Here is a 19,744-nt window from a genome sequence, read left to right on the forward strand (position 1 = left end):
CTCTGGCGAGGCTTCCGGGAGCAGGTGAGAGGGGATGGTGATGGCAGCGGGATGGGGAAGCCCATTCCAGGCCAGGGAATGGCACGCAGGAATGTTCATCCGCGGCAGGTGTGCGCACAGGCCCGCGTGAGTGTGAGCTGCTGCCGGGGCCAGAGGACTCCCCGCCCCCTGGGCTCCCTTATATAGCCGCCGCCCTGCTCCCAGAGCTCGGGTGGGGATGGCCCCCCCCGCTGGACACACTCGGGGAGCCTGCCGCTGGCTGGGCCCCGGCCAACTCTCAGGATCGTCTTGTCATCACAGCCCGAGTCAGCTGTTGGTTTGGGAAGCCTTCCCTGGTGTTTCACGGTGCACAGCCAGAAATATAACCCTCCTGTTTGCCAGGAGCACTGGGTCTTGGCAGGCGTCCTCATGGCCTATTTTAAACTGGAGGGAGCAGTGAGAAGTGCCTCTTGGGCTGAGCCTGGGACCCTTCCCTTCCCTCGCGGGGCTGCTGGAGGCTGGTCACTTTTCCCTCTTTGGGCCCATGGACACGTGTCCTGGGGGGAGGACACGGGGGTGGGAGGCGGGGCTGTTTCAGGGCCATCTGGAAGAGGGTTTGCACGATTACACGGTCGGTGAGCCCCGGGCCGGCAGCGGGAGGCTGCTTTGTCCGTCCTCCCTCCCGCGGTGGTGCTGGCGCCGTGTTTGAGCAGGCGGCTTGGCCACCCTGTTTTCCTTGCCACCTGGAAAATGGGGACCCACGTGGCTCTGCCCTGCCTCTCAAAGCGTTCCCGTGACCTCAGAGAATTGTTATGAGCTCGTCTGGCATCTACCGACCCCTGTCGTCCTGCTTCATTTGCCAAAGTCAGTCTCCCCACCAGGCAAAGCCTCTCTAAGTAGACACACGTTTCCAAGAAAACCAAATAAAGAGATGATGGAAACAGGCAGCAAAGGCTGTTCAGCTCCTTAGAAGGCTGCTGGCGGCCCAGTGAATGAAATAATAACCAGCACCTCGTGAAGGACCCAACGTGGCCTGTGCTCCGGACCCTGGATGCTGGGTCTGGCTGGCCGAGCCTCTCACCGGGCAAGTTCCTCAACCTCTCTGAGCCTCGGTTCTCATGGGTAAAGGGGTGATGACGATGCCCACCTCGTGGGTGTAGCGGACATGCCCCGAGATGGTGGTCTGTAGGGCGGGTGCGTGCTGCAAGCCAGTGCTGAACGACTCGGCCACTGCAGTGGCCGCTGCTGTGACCTTCCCAGAACCCCGTCACAGACAGAGGGTACCTGCCGTGATGCCGATCGGCCCAGGACCAGCTTTGGTGGAAAACTAGGCCCTCCCCATCAGGGTCCGCAGAGCGCCAGGCAGGGATTGGATGGAGTCTGGTTACTGCCCCAAGGAGCCCTGCCTCAGGGGGTGGGATGCCCGGGGTGGTGGTGACAGGGTGTTCATTCTCCAGGGAGTGTGGGGAGGGGTCACAGCACGTCTGGCCTCAAGGGGCAGCGTGTCCCTGGGGATATTGCTTTCTTTTTTTTTTTTTTTAAATAAATGCATTATTTATTTTTGGCTGCGTTGGGTCTTCGTTGCTGCGCACGGGCTTTCTCTAGTTGCGGCGAGCGGGGGCTACTCTTCGTTGCAGTGCGCGGGCTTCTCATTGCGGTGGCTTCTCTTGTTGCGGAGCACAGGCTCTAGGCACGCGGGCTTCAGTAGTTGTGGCTCGTGGGCTCTAGAGTGCAGGCTCAGTAGTTGTGGCCCACGGGCACTGTTGCTCCGCGGCATGTGGGATCTTCCCGGACCAGGGCTCGAACCCGTGTCCCCTGCATTGGCAGGAGGATTCTTAACCACTGTGCCACCAGGGAAGTCCCTCCCTGGGGATATTTTTGTCCGCTGGGCCTCAGCCCAGTGGAGCCCACTCCTGGGTGGGAAGCTGGCTGGTTACAGCTCTGGAGATTCTGACGCTCAGCAGGTCCAGGGTGGGGGCCTGGGCAGCTGCAATGCCAAAATCCTTCCTGGTGATTCTGACACCCAGCAGGGGAGTGGGGTAAGGGCTATGGAGGCAGACAGAGCTGGGGACTCAGCCTGGCCCTGCTGCTTAGTCTTGGACAACAGTGCCCACCTCCTTGGACTGGTATGAGGTTACATGGAACAGTGGGTCTGGGACACCCGGCCCAGAACCTAGCACATAGGCCCCGCTCCCTGCATGGTGGTAGTGACGGTGAACTTGGAAACACCGGCTGGGTGGGGGCCCCTCCTCTGTTGGGCCAGGTGCTGGCTGCCTTCAGGGGCTCAAGCTTCTTCTCCAGACCTTTTCTGGGCTTGAGGGCCCTCTTCCTTGCCCTCACCCCTCCCCTCCCCACATCCCCAGATTGGAGGCCTAAATGTAGGGGTGGTGTTTCCCGTTTTAGAGGCTGGGGGGAGAACCGTCTGCAGGTCCATGGAGAATTGGACATTGGTGCTTGGCTTGGGCTGCTTCTGGGTCAGCCCAAGTTTCGCAGGCGCCTCCTAACCCAGCCTGGGCCCGAGTTCCAGGCCCCAGACCAGTGCTCAGTGCATTTCTCCACCAGAAAGAGGACTAAGGTGAAGGACTTGGGTCTGTCTTGTCCATCCTGATGATGATGGTGGCAGGATCCAGCGCCTGTAGAACACTTACTCAGTACCAGCCACTGTTTCAAGTGCTTTTCGTACTTGAACTTATTTTAGCTTCATGACAGCTCCGAAGGAGGTACTATTCGTAAACCCATTTCACAGATACGGAAGATGAGTCACAGATGGACCGCGTGTTGCTAAGCGCTGTGTTTTCAGGCATGCCGTCCCCTAATCCTGTCCTTTTAATATTGATTCCGTGTTGGTTTCCATGAATAGCTCATCAATGGCGACAAGCACGTAGCGCACATTTTCCCGTGGACACTTCCCTCTCTGGTCTGTAGCTGCCGCGCAGGGTGGATGCTCCGTGCACACGTGTGTTGACTGTCAGGTGTATTTATTTGTTGGTTTCCAGGGGACGGGAGAGGCTGGACAGAGGGCAGCAGATGTGCCATCGCCGGGAGAGCTGCTCTGACGCCAGCCTGCCCGCCATGTGGGCTTCCTGCTGCGGTCACCAGCTCCCCTTTGCCCCCCGGAGCCCAGAATAGCAGTCTGTGGCCAAGAGGGACAATGAGGAGCAGGGCGCCTGGCTGGGCTGCAGGGCTGGTGGGTGCAGGATGGTCAACCTTGAGGCTCGCGGCCTGGCCCCGTCTGTCCCGCCAGCTCCAGGCTTTATATAGCGAAGCTGCGCTAGGTGAGCCCTGCAAGTTTGTGCGTGGCCCTCATCTGACTGCGGCATGTGGACCCTTCACCGGGGTGGCCTGAGGAGACGTGGCCCCCGGGCTGACCTGGGTTTGAGTCTCAGCAGCAGCTGACGGGCTCTGCCCGCAGCCGCATCGCGTAATGGGAGCAGCCCGCCAGGGAGCTGAAAAAGGAAACGGGCCGTGCCCAACCCAGCTATTATTAAACTTTTCTCTAGCACTTTCTCCCCACTCAGCCCTTTGCCACCATACTTGAGAGATTGTCCCTGTGCCACCCCAAAGGGATGTGGCCGCTGTGACCCGTATAGGGAGGATGGCACTGGGGCCTGTTTTAGTGGCGTGGTGCTGCCAGCGGGATTCCTACCACCTTCAGTGGTAGAAGAATGCCTGGCTTTCAGAAAGGACTTCTTGGGACATCTCACCTGTAGCCCAGAAGCCAGAGAGCCTTTCTCTTTGGGTGACCCTTAGCATGAAGCAACATCTTTTAGATGAAGTCCTTGTGCAACAAGTAAACGGACTCTCGACCGTATGGCAGTGCTGGGAAGGGCTGGCATCTCTCAGGTCCGGAGTTGAGCCTGTGGTTCAGGAGAGGTTCAGGCCTCTCCTTTGTGGGAACAAAGCCGGACCCCCTTCGTGTCTCTGAGGGACAGGCACCTGCTTTTGTTAGTGTCCTTGAGTGGAAGAGCCTTTATTTTGCCAGTTACATCCTTGTAGGGCTGTTTGCTGTCACCTCCCATTTTTTTTTTTTCTTTAAAAGAGTTTTTTTTTTTTTTTTTTCCTTAAGAGCACTTTTAGGTTTACAGCAAAATTGAGAGGAAGGTACAGGAGATGTCCCATACACCCCACACATGGACAGCCTCCCCCATTATCAACATCCCCACCAGATGCAACACTTGTTACCAAGGATGAACCTACATCGACAAGTCATGGTCACCCAAAGTCTGTAGTTTACGTGAGGCTTCACTCTTGGTGTTGTACATCCTATGGATTTGACAAATGTATAAGGATCTGTTCCCACCAGTATAGTATCATACAGGGTATTTTCACTGCCCTAAAAATCCTCCGGGCTCTACCTTTTTACCTCCACAAACCCGGGCACCCAGTGATTAATGTTCTGTCTCCATCGTTTTGCCTTTTTTGGAATGCTATATCGTTGGAATCCTACAGTGTGTCGCCTTTTCAGGTGGGTTTCTTTCACTTGGTAATATGCGTTTAAGGTCCGTCCATGTCTTTTCATGGCGTGACGGCTCATTTCTGTTCAGCGCAGAATACTGTTCCGCCGTCTGGATGGACCACAGAATGATGAAGGGATGAGGAAGAGGGAGGGGCCCCTGGGGGAGGCAGCAGCTGGAGGGGCCTGGGCGGTGAGCTGGTGAGAGCCACGTCTGGTGCTCAGCCTGGAGCCTGCACAAGGAAGTGCAGGGCCCTGGCAGAGGTGCACTCGGTCCGTGCAGCGGAGGAGACAGGGCAGGGCCGCTCGGAACCTGGGAGGAGTGCCTCCTGCAGGGTCCTGAGTGGCGTCGGCCTGGTGGCCGGGTCCCTCGGTGCCTTGCTGTGACGGGAGGTGTCTGGTTCCTCCCAGAAGGTGAGCGGGTTATAAATAGCAGATGACGGGCTGTGGTGAGAGCTGCCTCTAGCGTAATCGCCGATTTTGAGAGTGCCCTGGCGAGGGTGGGAGGATGGCTGAAGTTAAATTTGGCCCTGTTGGCTGATTGGCATTTCTTGAGCCGGGTGCTAATCCCTTCAGGAGGTCAGATAAGCTCCACAGCGGCGCCAGGTTAAGGCGCTAGGTTTGAGGCCAGGTTAACTCTTTCGGGGGGACTGCAGAAGACCCCCAAAGTTGTGACGACTCCACATTGTCCAAAACAGAGCCGGAGCCGTCGTGGAGCTGGACTTCAAGTGGGTCCATCCAGGGGAGGGCCGGTGCCTGAAGTGCAAAGCGGACTCTGCTGTGTGACTGTCTTTCTGACGAGGCCGTCCCGTGGGAGGATGTCCTGGGGCAGCCCTGTGGTCAGCCCTGTGGCACAGAGACGGTGCACTTCCCCCTGGGAAGTAGCTCAGGCCCAGGGACCTGCCTTGCTGAGTATTGGGGTGAGTGGGTAGCACCGCTGAAGGTCAGGGATTCCCCCTCCTGGTCCTGTCACCTCCCAACACGGCCTGATGAGTTGGGACCCACTTTCCAATGCGTCACATAAGAGCAGGAAGCTCTCCCACTACAGTTCTAGGCTTTGGGGGTTTCCTGCTCCCGCCCCGTCTGCTGCAGGCGTTAACACTCACCCTTTCCCAGAGGGAGGGTAGGTTTGTAGCCTGCCTGCCTGCCCCTCCTCTCTGGGGGCAGTGGGTGGGCAGTTCTCGGCCGCCAGCCTCGTGGGAGGTGTGCACTGCTTCCCCAGCAAGTGCCTCTTCCAGCCTGGATTTCTCCGCCAGCCTGACCCCTTCCTCCCGGGGCCGGGGGTCCCGCTCCATCTCCTGCTGCTGTGGGTGGGCCGTGCTCCTGAGCTTCTCGTAACCTCCTCTTTCCAGGACCATGAACCTGGTCCCCGTGGAGTGTCGCACCCCCCACGGGCCGTCCTCTGCTTTACGGCCACTGTCGCTCTGCGCTCACTCCCGTCACAGCCGAGGCGTCCAAGAACAACGGCGCTTGCCGCTTGTTCCATCTCAGCTCAACCAGCCGAAGCCTGCAGAGGCGCCGCGGGAATAGATCATCCCCAACAAGCTCTCCAGGCCCCTCTGCTGTGGCCCCGGCCCCCCTCTCGCCAGCATCGCAGCGGGGACTCTGGAACCTCCCGCCTCTGTCTTCCTCCCCACGTCCCTTTCACCTGGGGCAGCATCTTCTCTCTAACTGGCCGCTGTGTGTGCCAAGTCGGGAACTTCGCGCAGAGTGCTGATGCCGCAGGGGCGCAGACGTGGAGGGGACTGGCCTTTATCCTTCGGATTCTTCATGCTCTTCGCCAGAGAACAACGCCCTGCGGGAGGAGCCCTTAGCTGGCCTTGCGGGGTGAGCTAGGAGAAGGAGGGTCCTCCTTTCACGAACAGGGGGATATTCGGATGACGACGAAGCTGGCCTCTCCGTTTTGCCGGAGTAAGATGGTTCCCAGCAGGCACGCTGGGCGGGGAGCCGTGGCCGGCTCTTGAGGAACTTGACTGCCAGGCCAGAGGGTGTGAGCTCCTCGCAGGGCAGGGGGGAGCCAGTGAAGCTCTGCACGGCAAGAGCAGTTTTAGGAAGAATAATTGAGGGGGCAGGGAGGAGAGGGGTGCTGGGGTGGTGTTGGCTAGCTGAGGGTTGAGCCCCCTGCAGGCAGGCTTGGCTGTCCCGGGCTGAATCTGCACCCTGGTGGTCCAGCCCACGGGCTTTGGGGGTTCAGGAAACGAGAGCCTTGGCAAGATTCATTTTGGGTCTGAGTGCTATGGGCCTGGGACGTGTCCTCCCACCCATGGGTATATTCTGGGGCTCGAAACCTCCCTGGTGTCCTGTCCGCTGGGATGGGGAAGGAGAGCACAGGCCCTCGACTTCTGGAGGAGGGACTCCGCTGTGAGCATCTGTGGCCTGGGCCGTGTGGCTTGTCTCCTTCAGGGAGCGGCTAAGCCTTCCCCCTTTCCCTGGGTTTGGAGCTGCTCTTTGGCATTTGATACCAAGATGTCAGGTGAGCTGGTTCTTTTCCTCGTCTCCCCCTCCCATCAAGGCTGCAAGGAGCTGGGGGTGACCCTAGAACCAAGCGGTATTGAACGGCACCGTGCCATGTCCCCCCCCACCACCACCGTCCAACCCTGCCACTGTACCCGCTCCCAGGGTCTTGTCCCCAAGCCACGGTCAAAAATGATGGCTTGGTTGGGAGCAGACGTTCCTTGCGGACGCCCAACAGAGATTCACTGGAATTGAATGCACGTGCCAGCGTGTCTGTGATCTTAGCAGACAGCATGGTGTATGCCCAGCTTCACCACGTCCCCCGTCACTGCCCCTTGTCCCTTAGGTGAGACCCTGAGATGAGGTGGCTGATGCATGAGTGATGGTGACACCAGGCAGCCCGGCGTCCGGGAGCAGGAGGACGACCTCATTTAATTAGAGTGTGTGGGCCTGAGCCCCCAGCATCCTTGGAGAAAGAGACTTTTCTGTGAGCATCACTCTGTACCAGGCACCGTGCTTATGCAACCTTGTGAGTTTGGTGGTGTTGTCTCTGTCTTGTAAATGAGGAATTAAGGCCCAGAGAGGTCAACTTGCTTTTCTAACGTTGCATAGCAGGGGCAGGGAATTGAACTCCCTCGAGTCCATCAACTTCATAGCCCGTGCTCCTTCTTGTTCTTTTTCACCAGAGCTTTTCACATCCTGCAGCATTTTCTCTGTGCTGAGCTCAGCCACCCTTCTGCCACTCCCAGGCTCTCGGTGACACCCGAGAAGTTTACTCCACGTATGCTGAAGGCATATGTTCCCCAGGACAGGAGGTTCCCGAGTCCTGGTCTCCTCCCTCTCTCTGTTCCTCCCTCCACAAAGATTCATTGAGCCTTTACCATGAACCTGGCACCCGAGGAACACACAAGGGACAAGTCAGGGAGCTCTGACCTCCTGGAGCTCACGTTCTAGCAGGGAAGATGGACAAGAGTAAATAAACACTTAAAGTCATAGTAGGTTTTCATACAAGATGGGGAGCAAAGGAAGCTTAAAGGAAAAGAATGAAACCATGACTCTTAGGAAGAACATTCTGGACAAGGGACACCCGAGTGCGGAATAACATGGTGTGCCTGGGAGCTCGCAGAGGCCGGTGAATGGGACCAGGGCACGGAGGAGGCGGGCAAGGCAGAGGCTGGATCATGTAGGGTCCCGGAGAACACGGGAAGGGATTTGGGATTTGTTCTACATACGAGGGGAACCTCTGGAAATTTGCTGCTCGGTGGAGAGTGAGTAGTGGAGGGGCAGGGGTGGCAGCTGGGAAAACAGAAAATGATCGCAGAAGTTCAAGGAGGAGGCTGGGGTAGCAGTGGAGTCGGGGAGAGATGGGTGGGCTGGAGTCAAAAATCGGAGGTAGAACCGGCAGGACTTGCTGGTGGGTGATGGGGGGGACAGAGAGTTGCTGGTGACTGGGGTTCCCCGTAGCTTGCGCATCAAGCTTCCCGTGTGACCCTGTTAAGCTTGAGTTGCCTGTAAGGCGTCCGAGGGGAGGTCACGGTCGGCAAGTGGGTGCCCAAGTCTGAGCCCAGGGAGGGGCCGCGCACTTCTGCCTGGCAGTAGTCAGGTGGAGCAGCCCCTCAGAACACTTTGAGAGCCTGTGAGGGGCCCAGCTCTGCTGGATGTGGTTCCTGGCGTAGTTTGTGTTTAATAATGGCCTTTGGAAACGAAGCAAGATGACGACATGACTGAGTCACACAGCGGAAGCGTGTTGGTCATCCCTGTGGTCACAAGCCTTGGGTCGGGCATGGGGATGCAGCTGCATTAGATACAACAGCATTTCTGTGCCACCGAGGGGTTTGCGTATACTTGGTATTCATGGAAAGGCTTGACCCTTGCGGTCTTTGACAGTGTAAGGGGAGGTACCCTTTCCCCCAGGGGACCAGCTGGGGGCTGCACAGTTGTACCGTCTTAGTCCCATGCTGCCGGGAGCTTGCCTTTGTGAAAACTTGAAAAATACCTCTTGGGAGCCTACTATATGCGAGGCACTGTAGGAGACGCCAAATAAGAGTCGACTTAGGCAAAACCAACAAGGAATGAACCCTGTAGGGCGCAGGGTGTTGGGTGCTGTGAGGGAGGTGGCAGGTGCTTCTAGCGCACAGAGGGGGCATGGGGAGGGTGGAGCTCATGGGCGCTTCACGGGAAGGATGGCACTGCTGGCTGGTTGGGGTGCAGGAGGGGCACGGCTGGCGGGGAAGAGCCAGCAGGCAGGCACGCAGGCAAAGGCTTGGGGTGCATCACAGAGGGGCCAGTGCCCTGGACTGTGGGGATACTGGCAGGCTAGTAATGAAGAGATGAGCCTGCAGGAGGTCTCAGATGGACGCCGTGCTGAGAAGCTTCAGCCGCACCCCGCAGGCTGCAGGAGCCCTCCAGGGCCTGGAAGATGAGGCGTGATGTACCGCAGGTGGAGCGTTCAGATGGCGGTGGTGACGGGGTTGGGGGAGGTGGGGTGACTGACAGGGGTGCTTCTCAGTGTTCTGGCCACAGGGATGAGACCAGGACCCGGGCCGTGGGAGTGGAGAGGACCAGGTGGGTGCAGGAGGGGTGCAGGGGTATGGCTGGAGGATTTGGAGTGGGCGAGATGCAGAAGGGTAACAGCGCTGATGAGCGTCATTTATGACGTTAGGCCGTGTTCTTGTTCTCAGGGCTTTAGAAGTTTTCTCCTTTTTAATCTCCACAACAAACCTTGTAGGTACTACACGTAGTTTGGGGGAGTTAGCATTATTATCCACATTTTACAGATGAGGAATCAGAGTCACAGAGCTCAACTGGCATGAGGCTACATTGGGGAAGGGGCAGAGCTGGGATTCAGAACCCAGGCGTTCACTCCAGAGCCTGTGCTCTTAACCGCTGGCCCCAGATCCAAGTTTTGATTCCTGGATAGAGGAATAGATGGGGAGACAGGTGGAGAGGCATGTTTTCCAGAGACTGGGACAGACACCCTGATTCAGAAGATGTCATTCAGAGAGCGTACGACACCACGGAGAAGAAATACTGACGGTCAGGGCAAGCAAAGGGCCCCAGGGCCCTTTGCGACCCGAGAGGCAGTGTGGTACCTGCACGGTCAGTGTGACCCCCATCCTGGCGCAGGCGGCAGGGTCCTCCCCCAAGTCCTGTGCGTCCAGGGTCCATAGCATCAGGCCCACAGGCGGATGACACACCGCTCTGCAGGACTGTCGTGCCCCTCCCCCAGCACTGGTCCCCGCCTTTCTGGGCCTTGGGGACCCGCTTTCTGTAGGACTGCCTTAGGTTTGCTTGTGCAAAAGAAGTCAGAGTTTTCCTGAGATGAAGCCAGACTCTGGCTCCCCTGAGCAGCTGGTGCCATGAACCTGAAAGCTTCTGTCTCCAAGGAAAATCTTTTTTTTTTTCTTTTTGGTAACGTCTACTTCCGGAGATGCACACCTGCCAAGTGGACGGGAGTGGCCCCTCTCTCTGGTAATTTGACGGTGTCTGTTTAGTGGGTGCCCTGGAGGCAGCACCCTAAAATCTCTCCACTTACAATGTTATTTCTTCTATTTCTTCTGTCTCCCGGGTCAGCCTGCATCTCAGAAAACACTCTTTTGAGAGCTTCGGGGAAACGTGGAGCCACAAAGTGCAAGCGTCTGCATTATGCTGGGTCCTCATCCCTCCCCGGCTACTGCTCGCTTTTTTCTGTCGAATAAGCACACGCCAGAGCATTTATTCCTGGGGATGGGATCTCATGTGAAAATGCGTGGTAATTGTTTCCTTTTGCTATTGTCGATATGTTTCTGTTCCGTTCATTGAACTTTGTGCTCGGCTCCTACCATCTCACACGTCACATCTAGGTTATTTTTCTGTTTGCCGTTTATGAAGTGCATCCTTTCCCCTCCAGGTCTTGATGCGGGGAGCGTTTGTCCGCCCGCTCGTGTGCACGCACGCGCGTGTGTGTGTGTGTGTGTGCATGCGCGCTGCGGAAGAGGGGGCTGGGAGGAGAGAGGGAGAGCCATCTGGGATCTGCTTGGAGGGAGGCCTACCCCCTGCCTGCACTTGGTCGAAGAACTCACACTCCTCTGCTCCTTCCGCTTTTGGGAAGCGCCTGAACTCAGAAGTGATCGATTCTGATGTATATCCAGGTTGGGGTATAGTTAGCAGTCTTGATTTCATGCCATTATGGCCTGAAGCCCTGCCAGCTCCTCCTTCTGTTTGTGTGTGTCTAAGTGGTCCGTTTCTGTCTTGGCGTCAGCCTGGGCCCTTGACCATGGGGCCCTGAGCAAGTCTCAACTCCAAGCATCCATTTCCTTACCTGGGGGATTTGGGTCACGGGGGCGGTAAGTCGCACAGCACTTCTCAGGCCCGGTGCAGTGCTGCCACTTTTCCTTCCTGCTGCCTTCCCCGAGGGACATGGGGTCACCCTGGGGAGGCAGGGCGTGGGTTCCAGCCTCCCAGCTCCGGGGCAGATCACTCAACCTCAGAGACCTTGCCTCCTCACCTGAAAAGCGGATGTAGCCACCTTCCTTGTTGCTCAGCCAGGCTGAGGGGGGAGCAGAGGTGAGAGCCCGGGACCTCAGGGCTGGAGGGGTTGGGATATTGTGAGGTTCAGCCTTTTCTCTGGAAGGTGGGGGCCGAGGCTCAGAGGAGGGAGGGGCTTGCCCGTGGTTCCAGCCGCTGGCAGCGCGTGGCCGGTGCGCTGTGCCGTTTGGGGTTCACCCTGCCGCTCTGCCCGAGGGCTCACCTGTCCGTTAGGTCCTGAACATATGTGGTGCCGCGCGTCCCCGCGTGTGGTGCTGGATGGACAGATGGCCCTTCTCCTGCCATATGCTCTGGCCTGTTTCAGTGTCATGGCCGGAAGTGGGCTGTGTGTCCTAGCGCCAGGGCTAGGGAGGCGCCCCTGTTGCGGAGCTGGGCACTCGCCTCGCTTCCACGTCCCCGCACTCCTCCCTCCCTGTGCTCGCTCCGTCCATACCTGGCCCAAAGCTCAGCTTGATGCCAGGGATGCACACAGAGAGGTGTGAGGGGAGGCGCCACACCCTGCCCCGGGCAGCCATCGTGCTGGAACATCACCGGCCAGGTCAGCACTGGCGGCTGGGAGAAGGGTCCAAGGCTGGTGAGTGGTCAGACGGTCAGAGCCACTGCAGAGTGTTAGGTGGGGTCAGGGCGGGGCTGGCCAGCCTGGAGGAGGAGGTGGGCGTCCGCGGGGACCCGAAGGCCCTGGGTGGGACTGAGAACGGTGCAAAGGGGGAAGAGGAAGGTTTCTTGGGTGGGTGGGGTGCTGTGAGACAGACATGGAGACAGTGGTGTAGAAGGTGCAGTGAGGGACCCGAGGGCTCCCGCCGAGGAGTGGGGAGGCTCTGGCCAAACACGTTTTATTTTCGGGGGTGGGTCTCAGTGTCAGTGATTGGGCGGCACGTGTCTGATTAGATTTAGCTCGTCTGACGCAGCGATCGCGATCATTACTGGCTCAGAGCATTGCTGAGAACCTGACTCTACCTGTCACTGCCGCTTGCTCACCTGCTGGAGGATGGAAGGGAGTGGAGGGAGGCGGGGAACTTCCCGAGCCTCCCGTCGCGAGGAGCCCGGTGGAAGGGGGCCCTTGGGGTCCAAGGAGAGGAGGCGGGGAGCGCATCCTGCTTTGGATTCACTCCGACCCCTTCTGAGTCCCAGAGCCACTTCCCGCCCACTGCCGCCTGCCTGCCTCGGCCGACCTCCCCTCGAGCTGGCTTTCCGCTTATCTTAATTTATTGATGAAAACTTGTTTTACGGTCCAGAGCACAGACGGCAGCAGCTCCCTGCCAAAAGAAAGCATGCTCGCCAGTCGGGAAAGCGAGCTGCCTCCCGGAGATGGGTGGCTGGGGAATGGAGGGTGGGGCGGCAGAGTGAGGGACGCGCATCTGACTGTGCGGCGGCCTGGATGGGTAGGGGGGCCCCACGGGGCTGGGAGCTGGGAGCTGGGGGCGCGGGGCTGCCGCCTGGGCGGGACCCCTGGCTAACAGCCGCTCTGCCCGGTCTTAGCAGTCAGGATGATTGAGGAACGCGGGCCATAAGTACTAATAACGACCCTCATTTATAGCTTTGTAAAAGCACCACGCTGGGAAGTTTATTTTCGTGCATCTCATTCAGTCCCAACTACAACTCTATGTGGTAGGAACCATGAATTCCCCATTTAAAAAACAAGCCCTGGAAAGTCGTTTTCTGAGATTCCTGCCCCCCGGCTGGTACATGAGGGCTCCGTGAACTTGAACCAAGGCCAGAGCCGTCCGTAGCCCCGACCCAGACCTCACACTGGCCCTGTGCTCTTCTGCGTCGTGGCTGCCTGTCCGGCTGGTCTTGCTGGTCCAGCTGGGTGTCCTGCTCCTGGGTGGCCGTGGTCAGCATGGTGCCCGGCTCAGGGCAGGTACTGAGGCCCCTGCGGAGGGGCTGGGCTGAGGGGTGTCCCTGTCGCTCCTTTCGAAAGACAGGAAATTCTCCGAGTCGCTTCTGAGTGTTCCCTCTGAAGCTCCGTTTCCTGGTGGGTCAGAAGTGGATGTCCCCATGAGGCTGCTGACCACGCCGGGCGGGGACGGGCCTTCGAAAGATGGGGCCGGGGCCCCCGCGAGCTGCAGCGGCCTCATCTGTAACGTGGGGTAGCGAGCCCAGGGGTCTGTGGGGAGCGTGTGGGGTGGCGCGTGTGAAAGCCCCCTCCAGAAAAACACGGCGCGGGGGGGCGGGGAATCGTTTCCACAAGCTCCTCTGGTCGTGGAAGTAGAGGCACAATAAGAAGGTCCACCGAGCCCCAAAGTATTTTATTTTGTTCCTTCTTGCTTCTTTGTGCAGAGGTACAGCCAACAATTTTCGCAACTCTGGCGAAATCAGCAAAGTGGGCAGTGCAGGTTGGCTGGACGTCTGCCCCCAACACATGTGCACTCCGTGCACCCCTCCCTGCGGGGGGCACCCCTAACGATTGGTCCTCGCCTCTACCCGCCCGGCCGGCACGCAGGACAGACCACCTTCCAGCTGTGCCTGCTCTCGCTCGCCACCCTCTGCCGGGGTGTGTCCCGGGCCCCTGCGCTCCTCCCCGCCTCCCTTGACTCAGACTGGGCTACCGTGGAGAATGTTAATAAAATGAAGTTTGGGGTTTTTTTGGTTTCTTTGTGTGTTTGTTTGTCTGAGGCATAGAGAGGCTTCAGTCAAAGGGTTGGAGTCGCATCAGACTGGATTAAAATCCAGCTCAGGTGAGATACTTAACCTCTGAGCCTTGGTTTTCTCATTTGCAAAGTGGGGGGAAACAGTAGGAACTACCTTGTCTGGTTTTTTAAAATTATTTTAAAAATTTTTATTGGAGTATAGTTGCTTTACAATGTTGTGTTAGTTTCTACTGTACAGCAAAGTGAATCAGCTATACGAGTATATATATGTAGATCCCCTCTTTTTTAGATTTCCTTCCCATTTAGGTCACCACAGAGCACTGAGTAGAGTTCCCTGTGCTCTACAGTAGGTTCTCATTAGTTATCTATTTTATACATAGTATCAATAGTGTGTATATGTCAATCCCAATCTCCCAGTTTATCCCACCTTAGTATCCATAAGTTTGTTCTCTACATCTGTGTCTCTATTTCTGCTTTGCAAATAAGTTCATCTGTATCATTTTTCTAGATTCCACATATAAGCAATATTATACGATATTTGTTTTTCTCTTTCTGACTTACTTCACTCTGTATGACAGTCTCTGGGTCTATCCACGTCTCTGCAAATGGCACTATTTCATTCCTTTTTATGTCTGAGGAATATTCCATTGTATATATGTACCACATCTTCTTTATCCATTCATCTGTTGATGGACATTTAGGTTGCTTCCGTGTCCTGGCTCTTGCAAATAGTGCTGCAGTGAACACTGGGGTGCGTGTGTCTTTTGGAATTATGGTTTTCTCTGGGTATATGCCCAGTAGTGGGATGCTGGGTCATATGGTAATTCTATTTTTAGTTTGTTTAAGGAACCTCCATACTGTTCTCCGTAGTGGCTGTACTGATTTACGTTCCCACCAGCAGTGTAGGAGGGTTCCCTTTTCTCCACAGCCTCTCCAGCTTTTGCTGTTTGTAGACCCCTTGTCTGGCTTTTGCGGAAAGCGGCTGGTGCGGTTCCTGGCGTGGGTTCGGGGCCAATGGAGGCTAGCTTCCTCGTCCGTGTTCTTAGCGTCGTTGTCATTGTCGCCACCCTCGTCACCACCATCGCTGTCACCATCCCTGCTTTCCCCACCCTCTCAGTCCACAGGTGGGTCCCAGGAACGCCGTACGCAGTGGCTGGCCCTCCCCTCTCCAAGCATGGACACGTCCAGGGACCCCTTCCTGATGTATTTGGGACGCCCCAGGTCTAAGCAGTGGGGCCCGGTGGGTCAGAACATGGTTTCCAGAGGCAGATTTCCTGGGTTCCTTCACCACCTAACCTCTCTGTGCCTTCACCCATCCAGGTGTAGAACGGGGAGGACGAAAATGCCCTCCCCCTGTCCCCACCATTGGGTTGGGAGGATTAAGTGAGGTAGATGGGGCAAAGCACTCAGAACCACGGGACCATGGTTGGTGTCCCTGGCAACACAGCTTCGGGGGGGTAGTGAAGACAGGGAAGGCGCCGGGTGGGTGAGGGCAAGGCGTGAAGCTCCTCCCCGAATGACCTCTGTGACCTTGGGCGCGCTCGCCTGCCAGGCTGTGGCCCGGCTGCTTTCAGCGAGTGGCCTGAATGGCAGTGGGCACATCAAAGGGTAGAAGGCGGGCCAGGGTCTCCCGTTCTACCAGATGACAGAGTCGGCCCAGGGCCGGGGCGAGGAGGGGGTCTCAGGCTGACGCGTAAAGTTGGTGCAGAGACCACCTCTGGCAGAGGAACCCGAACTTAGCCAGCCTGTGTCCCCCACAAAACATGTCAGAAATGTCAAATCCCGACCTGGGTGGACACGGCTCCCGGCTGGCAGTGTAAATAATCGGGCTGTGGGCAGAGCATCCCTGGAGAGAGGACCAATCATGTTGGCCACGTCCGAGGCTTCTAGCTGAAGTGTGTGTGGGCGGCTGTCCTGGGGCCAGAGATGGAGCTGGGTGTCCACCACGATCCTTCCCGATACCTACACATGTAATCAGGGAGTGTTATTTGCTGAGCTCAAGCCAGGGGAGACCGTGCTCTTTACATTATTAAAGGGCCTCCGTTCTGTGGCAGGCCGAATGGAGGCAGCCCTGCCGAATGAGAGGCACCCCGAAGTGGACCTATTTTCATGGCGTGACTCTTCTTCCTCTCTAGGGGGGCTGGGGGCGCCTTTCCTCAAACAGGGAGAATGATCTCCACGCCCTCCCCATTCTGTAGGGTGAGTTATAGTCTCCCAGATCATTTGAGCTCTTTGCCAGAAAGATGTAATGTGAATTCAAGGTATCTCCTGCATTTTCCGAGGATTCTGAATAATAGCACAGTACCTTGTACGATATTTATATTCCGAGGAACACAAAGGGCTCGGCAGGCACAATCCCATTCATCTTCGCTGTGTCCCCGAGTGCTGGGGAGGTGTTTTTTTCTCCCTCAGTCTTTCAGCGGAAAGACATCCCAGAAAGGCGGCTGGACCATTGCCGTCCCCTGGGGCTCCATGTCCAGAGATGCAGGCTGTGGACGGTTCTGCTTTCTCAGGGAAGCCCAGGTGGCCCCAGTTTCAACGTGAACCTTGAAGATAGGTTTCTGAAACCCATCCCTGACTCCCAAGGCAGCCCCAGCTTCATGTATTATTCTGTGCTTTGATGCTGTCAAGAGTGCCTTTCTCCCCAGATACACAAAATAAAACAAACGCAGGAAGGGAAAAAATATGCCTGTGGTGGGAAAATCCTTTCTCCAGACTCCTCTGATGAGTATTCTGAGTCCTTGGCGCTTTTCCCTCCCAGCTTACCGTGACCTTGGGAGCTCAGGCAGTGCCTCTCGCTGTGGTCCAGGCTGGCTCCCTGTGGCTCCTTCCCGGCTCCAGAGCCGTGGCGCTTGGGGCGCAGGTGATGAGAGCTCCGTGCACACCCCTGCCCCAGCACAGAGCACCCATTCTTGCACTAGCACCTGCCCAAGAGTTGCTGGTCTTGGGTGGCCCGAGGCTCCAAGCTGTGTCCTGTTGAGTGCTGACAAGTTCTGGAGTTTGGGGTCACCTTCCCCCGACGTTCCCAGCGAAGGGCAGTCCTCCCACCAGCTCAGGGAACAGAAACCTCCAGTGGAGCCAGGATAGTCGACTGTCTCCTCCATCTGAGAAGCTCTTCCCCGAGCCTGCCCCCTGCTGTTTTAGCCCATCTCCTCTCCTGTATAGAGCAGGGGTGGAAAACAGCTGTGTGCTCTCCTGAGGGGAGCAGAGCCCCGCCGTCCAGGGGCTCCATCCTCGTGGAGCGAGCTTGGGAACCCTGGGTTACAATGCTCCCCTTGTGTCCCTTCTCCCCTGCACCCACCCCGCCCCACCCCAGCTTGAACAGGAAGCACGTGCAGCTCTGCCAGCCTGGGGGGCCCGCCCTGGAAGGGCCGCCACTGTTAGTCTGGGTCAGTGTGGACAGAACGATGAATGATCACGCCCCCTTTACAAGGCTGGCAGGGGCTTTGTAGCACCCGTTCCTTCTTGGCATCCTGACCACACATCATTCTGTGGTCCATCTGGGCCTGTTCCTCGGGCCCCCTTGGGGGCTCTGAGCTGGTTTCCATCTCCTTTTCTTTTCATCTCCCCACTGTGTGAGCAGGCCTGTGGTCAGTCCGAGACTGAGGTGCCGTGGCTGGCACCTGAGAAGGTTGGTTTGGGCCCTGCTGTCAGATTTGAGGAGCCCAGATGGCCTGGGAACTGGGGTGCAGGTGCAGGTAGGGGAGGTGAGCCCTGTTGCCCTGCAAGCCTTTCTCCCAGACAGGAATGGTGTGGAAGTCCAGAGCTTTAAAGGGGCCGTGTTGGGAGAGCCCAAGGTAGACCCCTTCCCCAGTTCTACTCCTTGCCCTTTGCTCCCTGGGCATCAGCTGTCATGGAGACTGGGCCTGCTGTTGGCACCCCTGCCCTGGCCTTTGAGGCCCAGGGACAGACACAGGGCTTGCCACCTGCAGTCCCACAGATGCCTTGGTTGGTGTGAGCCCCTAGGCAGGGCAGATGCCCTCCATACTGAGGCCAGGCCAGGAAGCCCAAACAGGTGGACAGTGCTTCAGCAAAGCCAGTCTCCTCCCTTGCCTCCACTGGGGTCAGAGGATACCAGGCCCTTTGTGCAGCCAGCTTGGGGCCAAGGCTGCGGTACCTGCATTTACCCCTACCCAGGACCCTAACCGACTGGAGGGAGGAAGGGCTGGCCTCAGAGTCTCAAGAGGGGTCTCCCCCCTCTCAGCTCTTTCACCCCCAGCACTTTTAAGAGTCTTAGATAGCAAGAGGTATTGTAGCAGGAGCCCGTCTCAACCGATAGGGTATGCCAGTGAATTGGGGGGCGCGGTTCCCACGTTCCCAATGTCCCTGCAGAGTTCGCTGGAGGGAAGGGGGCTTGGCAAGCATGTAACTTAAGAGCTTTATTAACGTCAGAGACTCAGCAGCTCCCAAATACAACATCCCCGAAGTTTGGCCGCATTTAAATGCTCTCCTCTAGAACCATCTTAGATAGAAAAATAACCTCATTCTGCAATAATCAAAATGTAACTGGGTTTTAGATATGCAAATGCTTTATGTCGTGTTTATTTGGAGGAAAATGCGGCTCAGAAATACGGGTGTGATCTCCCTGTCACCTCTGCAAGCTGGTGATATTGGAGGCTGTGAAGTTGTGAAGAAATTGGAGGCTTTGAGAGAGAAAGTGTGGGGTTAAAAATAGAATGGCCGAGGAATCACGCTCTTTGGTTTGAATCATGCGCGAGCTCAATGTGAACCACACCTGTGCTGTGGCTCCCAGCCAAGCCAGGGGCGGCACAGGCTGCATTACTAGAGGTGTAGAGCTCAGAGCGCGGGAGGGGAGAGCGGCGTCTTGCACTCTGCGCTGGTCCCTCCGGAGCTGGAACCTAACTTTCGGTAGTGGAGGGTGACTCGGGGGTGAGAGCCCTAAAAGCCCTTTTATGGGCCAGGAGAAGGTTGGGAAAGGATTTTGTTAGATACAGTCCTTCAAGAACCTCAAGTCCTGCCACACTTGATCTCGGTGGGCTTCCTGGGCAAAACTAGGACTGATGCACGTTAGCCCTGGGGAAGCGGATTGCTGAGTCAATAAGGAAGAATTCTTGACCAATTAGAGCTGTGCAAAAAAGGAACAGAGTGTGTTATTGGCTGGTGAGCACCGGGACCCCGGGGTGCTCAAGCGGAGGCTGGACCCCTGGGGCCAGGCACAGAGGAGCCCTCTCCCGGGGGCCCACCCCCCTCCGTGCCCTGATCCTTCTGTCTCCCGGGTGGCTTTGGCAAAGGTGTCCCTGTGACTTTGTCCCTTCCGTGTGGACTTGGAAGCACTGCCCGTCATCCCCCATCTCCCTTTATGGCCGTGACATTGAATGAGCTGCAGCCCACCCTCACCCCCCGCCAAGAGGCAAGGGGGGCTGAAACATGATGTAGCCGCCCCCTCCGTCCTGTCCTCGCGCTGACACCTTTCCCCCTCCTCCGCGAGATGAAGTTCCTCGCAGCCGGCTTCTCCCAGGGCCGGGCAGGATGCTACCAGCCAGCGCATTGGCTGTGAAGTTACAGTCGTTTGTTTGCTTTTTTATTCTCCACATCCACTAATTTATTAAATGCTGTTAAACGTTGCACTTGGCCCTGGCTCATAGAGAACAGGGGGGCATGCTGAGGCCAAGGGTTTGAGGGGCTCCTGCAAAGCAAAGAGAGTGTGGGGGACAGAGGCACTGCAGAGACACAGAGGCCGCGGGGATGAAAGTAGCCAGAGGGTGTGCTGAGCTCTGAG

General features: G+C 57.3%; 1 protein-coding gene and 1 long non-coding RNA gene across 4 annotated transcripts in view; both read left to right on the forward strand.

Annotated features, from left to right (window-relative positions):
• The window catches only part of TSPAN9 (tetraspanin 9), a 181,432-nt gene that overhangs the window by 148,193 nt on the left and 13,495 nt on the right, over nt 1-19,744 (forward strand). The window lies entirely within an intron of this gene.
• LOC118901923 lies at nt 11,899-13,998 on the forward strand. The gene is made up of 2 exons (XR_005021496.1): nt 11,899-11,987; nt 13,694-13,998. It is a non-coding gene; the product is annotated as an uncharacterized LOC118901923 (long non-coding RNA).

This window comes from Balaenoptera musculus, chromosome 10 (assembly GCF_009873245.2).
Source record: "Balaenoptera musculus isolate JJ_BM4_2016_0621 chromosome 10, mBalMus1.pri.v3, whole genome shotgun sequence".
Lineage (NCBI taxonomy): Eukaryota > Metazoa > Chordata > Mammalia > Artiodactyla > Balaenopteridae > Balaenoptera > Balaenoptera musculus.